At 42.2% G+C, this 7620-nt stretch overlaps 1 non-coding gene across 1 annotated transcript; it reads left to right on the top strand.

The window, feature by feature from the left end:
- The first annotated feature begins 813 nt into the window (after nucleotides 1-813).
- Nucleotides 814-887, top strand: trnat-ugu (transfer RNA threonine (anticodon UGU)). The gene has a single exon. It is a non-coding gene; the product is annotated as a tRNA-Thr (tRNA).
- The last annotated feature ends 6733 nt before the right edge of the window (nucleotides 888-7620 follow it).

Below are 7620 nucleotides of genomic sequence, written 5' to 3' on the forward strand. Positions count from 1 at the left end.
TCCGTAAATAACGACAAAGGCAGCAGGTACACTGGAAAGGACCACCGCAAATGCCCATTCAATCATATCATCTTTCCGAGTTGGATGTATCTCGCTGATCCTTCAGTGTCGCTGAGTGTAAATCCTGGAAATACCCCACGAGCTGCATGTCTGTGCTGAGGCGTTGAAAGCTTCAGGAAAGTAATTCATCCCCTCCATCATTGTGGTAATTCTGGATATGCAGTGAATCCTTTCCCATTGAGTGACAACTATACTCCAGGAATCCGTTTCGAAAATTTAAAGGTTCCTATCAGACATCTGTAACCGTTTGAAATAAGTTGAGACGTGGACGAAGACAGTGAAATAAAGTGATAGACAATGATGCCTGGGAGGCATAAGGCAGGAAGTCAGCGCGGAACTGATGGTGCAAAACTCAATGTCGGTGCCATTGGGTCAGCTTTTACTGCCCAATGCTTATACTTACTTACACATTACAGCGAGTCAATTCACCGCAATGACCTTGTTCCTCTTGATGTGATGTCCCCTCTGTGTGTATTAACGTGGTTCATGGGCCCCGATAGATTGAGCACATCCTCTTCCTCCTGTCACTTTAACCAGGTGAAAATACCAGTTTTAAATGGATGCAAGAAGAGATTATGTTTTTTCTGTGCCTTTTCAGTGGATAATTTTCAGCTATAAACTGTTTGTATTTGAAAATTCGAGGATTGAATACAATTCTCTGTGAGCAACATTGATCCGAAAACACATGTCCAAAGACTGTGAGGAAGTGGTTAAGCAACTCCACATATGGATGAGTGAGGGCATGAATGCTGTGGCGCCGTGGCTTAGTTGGTTAAAGCGCTTGTCTTGTAAACAAGAAATCCTGGGTTCAACTCCCAGCGGTGCCTATTTGTTGCGTTAATACTTGGGCTTGGTGTTTATCAAACATTACTGAGCACCTTTTTGGACTTTCACCCAATTATGATTTGGTGATCCGGGTTAAGTTCCAACAGTGAATGCCATTTTTTAATATTCCGAACAATTACTTATTCCATTATTCCACAAGCACATCTGCTTCTGCTCCTCTTTTATTCCCCCCCCCCCCCCCCACCCCCTTCATTACCAGATATCGGAATAATGAGATGAGGCAGGAGACGCTGCCGATTTGCCGGGGAATTTTGTGGCAATGGCAGAGATACCAACAACTGATCACTCTCATTCTCTGATGCCACCGTTCATACATTTAAACCAACAATATATCCATCAATGTGCTTCTTTATTTGTAGAATAATTGCATTTTTTCTTGTGGATTAGGTATTCAATTTTGAATTCGAAACAGTCAGAATTGTTTGAGGAAGAAGTGTCACCTTGCCTGGTTTGAAGTGACAGACCCATTATCCGGAGAATGTGAGCCCAGTTCAACGCACTCCAGTCAGTGGGCAAAAAGCCTCTCAGTAGCTGCACACTCAAATTGTCTCGAAATGTCGCACTGCTGCTTCACAGCGCCAGAGACCCGGGTTCAGTTCCCGCCTCAGGCGACTGATTGTGTGGAGTTTGCACGTTCTTCCCGTGTCTGTGTGGGTTTCCTCCGGGTGCTTCGGTTTCTTCCCAGATTCCAAAGATGTCCAGGTTAGGTGAATTGGCCATGCTAAATTGCCCATAGTGCTAGGGTAGGGTTAAGGGTGGATTGCGCTTGGACTTGTTGGGCTGAAGGGCCTGTTTCCACACTGAAAGTAATCTAATGTCAGACTCTTCACAGGGCCTAAATAGGTAAAGAGCTGTATAGACAGGCAGAGTGTCGGAGAATGTAACAGGAAGAGGGTGAGGTGGATGCACAGAGACAAAGAGAGACATATGGAGACACATGCTGAGTTAGACACTGAAATGACCAATTCTCTATTCGACATTGCTGCAAACTGAGAGAAAGGAAACGAAAGAAGGCAATCATTTAAGCACAGCCTTTCACCAGCTGAGAGCAACGGAAACAGCATTAAAGTCAATAAAGTCCTTCTGAATTTGTAAAGGTGACGGTTGTCTGTCATTGAGATAAAAATCCTGATTCAAAAGATAAGACTGATAATTTTCCCAGCATTATTATATAGAAATGTATAAGTAACGTGTTTCTGTCGGTATAAAACTTTAACTCAGTTTCTCTCCACAGATGCTGTCAGGTCTACTGAGTTTCTCCAACAATTCATATTTTTGGTTCAGATTTACATTATCAAAGTAAAATGAAAATCAACATTCTGTTGATCGCTTCATTTTTAAAATCCATCAGAAAATATAACTGGTTACACTTTCAGACACAAATATACACGACAACGACTATGCACATGCAAACTCACTTTCAAATTTAGGCCGTGGAAGACCCAAGACCGAACGTCTCCGTATCGTATTCGAGTCTAAACAATGCATTGGGAATTCACGTTTTCGCGACCTGCCAAATGCACAACTGTCAAATTTACCGACTGTAACAAGCTCCATCGAAACAGTCTGTCCTCGGCAGAGTGGGATCGGGAGAATAATATTTATTCACGGATAAGTTTTCAACTACAAATTCACTCTGTCATCACGACCACGTTATTACCTCTCAGGAACAGTACCTGAATGTACCGCACCTCAGCAGAAAGTGGTAACTTTAGATGCTGGAGATCAAAGTCAATAAGTGTAGCACTTATGATCGACTCACTGTGATGATCGACTCACTGCTCTGTAATTTGCTGCATTATCTCTGCCAGCCTTAGTGAAAACTGGAACTGTGTTAGTAGTCCTGAAATCCTCTAACTACTCCCAGGTGGCCAAAACGGAATGTAAAACATTGGTCAGAACACGTGTAATTTTCTCTCTAGTCTCACAAAGCAACATGAATCATAACTCCATCCCGAACTGTGCATTTGCCCACTTTTAGCCTGTCAAAACTCCAATACCGTCTCAGTCACGATGTGAAACGGCTCAAGAAACTCTCAGTCCCTCGTCCATGCATTATGTACCCATATATTACCACACAAGGACTGTTCCCCGGCTGCTTATGTAAGGTGAATCGCTCAGTTATCCCATTAACTGACACAACTGTACTATCACACTGGAGGAAGATCATTCAGGTATTATAAGTGAAAAAGCTGTTTCAGCCTTTGCGCTTATAAATCCTTTTAGCTTCGATAACCAATGGCACATTGTCAGAGTGAGAAAGTGTTTTAGTTTTCTCTATCTGAAAAAATGTCACTAAGTTCCACCTCCTGCAGAAACTCCAGTCTGTTCAGATTTGACATGAGTTTTCTTTTCTCTCTTTCTCTGTTGTTGATCGCATTCAAAATAGATCTGCGATACAAATCCCATGCTGAATTAATAGACCAAAAGGTTGATGCCTGTGGCTCACATTGTAATAGGATCAATCGACAAGAGAAGTTTTCAAAAGGAACAGAGGACTGTCTTTGGCGCAGAGGATCATTGAGCACGGACAATCTTAGGCTACTAAAAGGGCACACGCATGACCTTTGTTCCTTGATCATTCACAGTGTCAGATGGCCTGAGACAGAGATGTGGGCCAAGGAACATGTTCAAAAGCAGAAGGTGCTGGAACAGCCAAGCAGGTCTGGCAGCATCTTAGAAGAGAAATAAGAGTTAGCATTTCCGGTCCAGTGACCCTTCTTCAGAACTGATGGTACTTACGAAATGTTGACCTATATGCAGAAGATAGGGTGGTGGGACTGGGGTAAGAAGTAAACGGTAGGTTGGTGTCGAACTCAAAGAGAGAGAAGAAGAATTGGGCAAACTAATGGATAATGATCAGGCTGGGAGGGTGAGTAGCTTTATATGGCGACTGTTCGTGACTAAACATGGATAGTGTGTAATGGCTGCATTTGTGATAACAAGGAGTGGCGTGTGAGGTAGAGGGCGAGGAGATGGATGAGTTCAGGTCCTAAAAGTATTGAAATTGATGGATTACAGAGGTCTGCAGCATCCCCAAATGGAAAATGAGATGTTGTTGTTCATGCATGTACTGAGCTTCTCCGCAACATTGCAGTAAGCCTGAGACAGAGATGTTGGCGAAGGAACGGGCTGGTCCGCTAATGGGGCAGGGAAGTGATAGATTAGGGACTTTCTAGAAGATGGAACTTGGATTTTCTGAAAAGCAGTCACTTCGTCCACACTTCATTTCCCAAGATAGTGCAGACCACATAGCGATCAGTAAATGCAGTAGACAGGGTTGTGCGAAGTGCAGGCAAAGTGTTTCTTCACCTGGAATGTGTTTTTGGGCCATTGGGTACTTAGGAGGGAGGACGTAAATGGACAGTTGAGGAGAAACAAGATATTAAAAGAAAGGATTATTCAGGAGATGTTATGAGAGATATTGGAAATCATGAGGCTAAGAAACCTATCATGAAGTCAGTTTCCCAAATGATTGTAGCAATTGGAACAAGGTTGAAGAGTTAATGACACAAATGAATAAGTTTTAGTAGCCATTACAGAGACATGGTTACAGGGCGGTCATGACTGCGAGTTAAATATCCAGGGTTTTCAGACTTTTCGGAAGGACAGACAGGAGAGACTGATATTCAAGAACAACTTCAACGCAGAACTGTGAGATGGTATAACTTCGATAGAGAATGAGTTTGAATCCATTTTGTTGGAAATTAGAAATTCTAAGAAGAAACGTTCACTGATAGACGTAGTCTGTAGACCACAAAATAAACGATTACATTGGGGGAATAAATACACAAATAAATAAGTAATGCTGTTCAAAATGGGACGGATATTAACTTTGAGGATTTTGATCGACATTTAGATTGGTCGAACTAGCTCAGTCAATGTTGCCTTGAGGAGGACGTTGTTGGACTTAATCATGACAGTTTTCTGAACACTATGTCAAAGAAACGGCGAGGTAGCAAGCTATCGTCGATCTGGTCCTCTGTAGTGAGACAGGAAAAATTAAAAAAACTCATCGTTAAGGATCCGCTTGGAAGGAGTGATTACAGTGTGTTTGAATTGAGAATGCAGATGGAGAGCGTGAAGTTAAAAGCCAATGCCAGATTCCTGTGCATATGCAAGGGGCTCTGCAATAGATAGGGGAGAGCCTGGCTAAAGAAGACTCAAAACAAAAAAAAAATGGTGGGCCAGCTGATGAGCAAAGCTTTCAATTACATTTTTCAAAAGTCTGAGCACAATTATATTCCAATGTAAAGGAAGGCAGTAAAAAAAGGTGCAATCTGGCATGGTTATCTCAAGAAATAAGGGAGACTGTCAAATTGAAGGAGAAGGCATACGAAGTGGTTAAAATCAGCATGAAACTGGAAGATTCGGAAAGCTTTCTGGGTCAAAAAAAGCCACAAAAGTGCTGTAATGAATAGTAAGATTATAAAGATTATAAAGACGTTTAGAAGAAGTTTCGACAAAAATATACAGCGAAAAAGAGTGGTTAAAGTGAATGTTGGTCCTTTTGGCATTTAGTTATGGGATGTGATGAAATGTCTGAGCCATTGAACAGTTATTTTGTATCATTCTTCACAGTGGAAGACACTAATACATGGCAGTAGTTGAAAAGAGATAGATGTCAGTGAGGACCTGAAAACAATCTTTATTTCGTGTTGGGCAAATTAATGCAGCTAAGGATAGACAGTCTCCTCTCGCTGAAGGAATCCATCCCAAGGTGTTAAAAGAGTCGGCGGGGGAACTAACAGGTGTACAGGCGGAAATCTTGCAAATTCGCTGGACTTTGTGGCAATTCTAGCAGATTGGAAACAGTAAATCTGGCGCCACTGTTTAAAAAAAGGAAGGAAGACAAGAGAGTGGGTTATAGACCCACTAGCTTAACTTCTGTATTAGAGAAGGTGCTTGAGTCCACTATCAAGGACGGGGATAAAAGGTCACTGCGATAGAGATTGAACAGACACAGCACGGACTCATGTAGAGCAGGTCATGCTTTACAAATATATTGGTATTCTGTGAAGACATGACGAGTATGGTGGACAACGAGGATACACTGAATGCGGTGTACCTAGAGATCCAAAAGACCTTCGACAAGGTGCGCACAAGAGGCTGATGCATAAGTTGAGGATGCATCGTGTTAGTGGTCGAGTATAAGTATCTATCTAGGTTTGGTTAAATAACAGGAAGCAAAAAGTGGCGATAAATGCGTAGTATTCTGGTGGCCAGCAGTGAGAAGTGGTGTGCCTCAGTGATGTGTTTTGGAACTGCAATTATTTACAATTTATATAAATAATTTGTAGTTGGGGACAATTTGGAGCACGTCCAACTTTACAGATGACACGAAAATGAATGGCAGAGGACAGAGTGCAGAGGAATGTCAAACTTTGTAGAGGAAATAGTTACATTAACGAAATGGGCAAAGGTTTGGCAGATAAAATATGAAGTCATCCATTTTGTTAGAAGTTACAGGAGAAAGGGTTATTACTTGTCGACTAAAATGTTGAAGCATGCTGCTGCACAGGGGGACGTAGGAGTCCTTGTTCATGAATCACAAAGGTCGGGTCTGCAGGTACAACAAGGAATTAGGTATGCAAATGGAATGTTGTCTTTCATTACGAAAGGGAGAGGTTATGTTGCAGCTGTACAGGGTGCTGATGACGACATTCTTAGAGTACTGTGAGCAGGTTAGGTCTCATTACTTGAGAAAGGATGGACTGGCACTGGAAGGGGTGCAGATGGGGTACACTGGGATAATGCTGGAGTTGAGGGGATATGGTTATGAGGAGAGACTGAGTAGATTGTGATTATATTCATTGGAATTCAGAAGAATTAAGAGATACCTTATAGAAATATGTACAATATTGAGGGAATATGTAAGATAGAAATAGAAAGGATGTTTCCACTGGCGGGTGAAATTTGGAAAAGAGGGCACAGGTTAAAATGTGTTGCTGGAAAAGCGCAGCAGGTCAGGCAGCATCCAATGGGAAGATACATTTCAGTCAGAACCTCCTTGAGGACTCCTCAGTGCTTTTCCAACAATAATGCATTACCCAACACCACCCAGAACAGAACAGCCAAATTGATCAGCATCGCATGAATGACACAATATCGACACAGATCCACTTCCTCCTCCACCAAATACTCAGACAGGCAGGTTGTACCATCCACAAGATTAAGCGCAGAAATTCACCACGCCTCCTTAAACAGTACCTTTCACATTCACAATCACGTCCATCTCAAAGAGGGCACAGCCTCAAGATTAGACGGAGCAGATTCAGCACACAATTGATAAGGAACATTTTAAACAAAGGGTTGATACTCTTTGGAATCCTCGATTCCTGATGAAGGATTTTTGCATGTAAGGTCAATTTACCTGCTCATCAGATGCTGTCTCACCTGCTATGCGATTTGCAGCACTACACTCTTACATCTAATCTACAACATGTGTAGTCCTCACTTTCATAATTAGAATTCTTTGCCCAGTGAAGTAGTTGACACCATTTCAGGAAACGTTTTTAAGGCCATGACCTTATTTTTGAACAAGAAAGGAAGTAAGGGATACAGTGAGAGGACGGGTAAATGGATCTGAGCGCACGAAATGATCAGCCATGAACGTATTGAATGGTGGAGCAGACTCGAAGGGCTGTAGGGCTTACAGCTGCTCCTATTTCTGAGATTTCAGGACTGCATGTTTCACATCTTCAACAATTGGAG

This window comes from Chiloscyllium plagiosum, unplaced genomic scaffold (assembly GCF_037043375.1).
Source record: "Chiloscyllium plagiosum isolate Xiang-an unplaced genomic scaffold, Cpla_swu_hap1 HiC_scaffold_50, whole genome shotgun sequence".
In the NCBI taxonomy this organism is placed as follows: Eukaryota; Metazoa; Chordata; class Chondrichthyes; order Orectolobiformes; family Hemiscylliidae; genus Chiloscyllium; species Chiloscyllium plagiosum.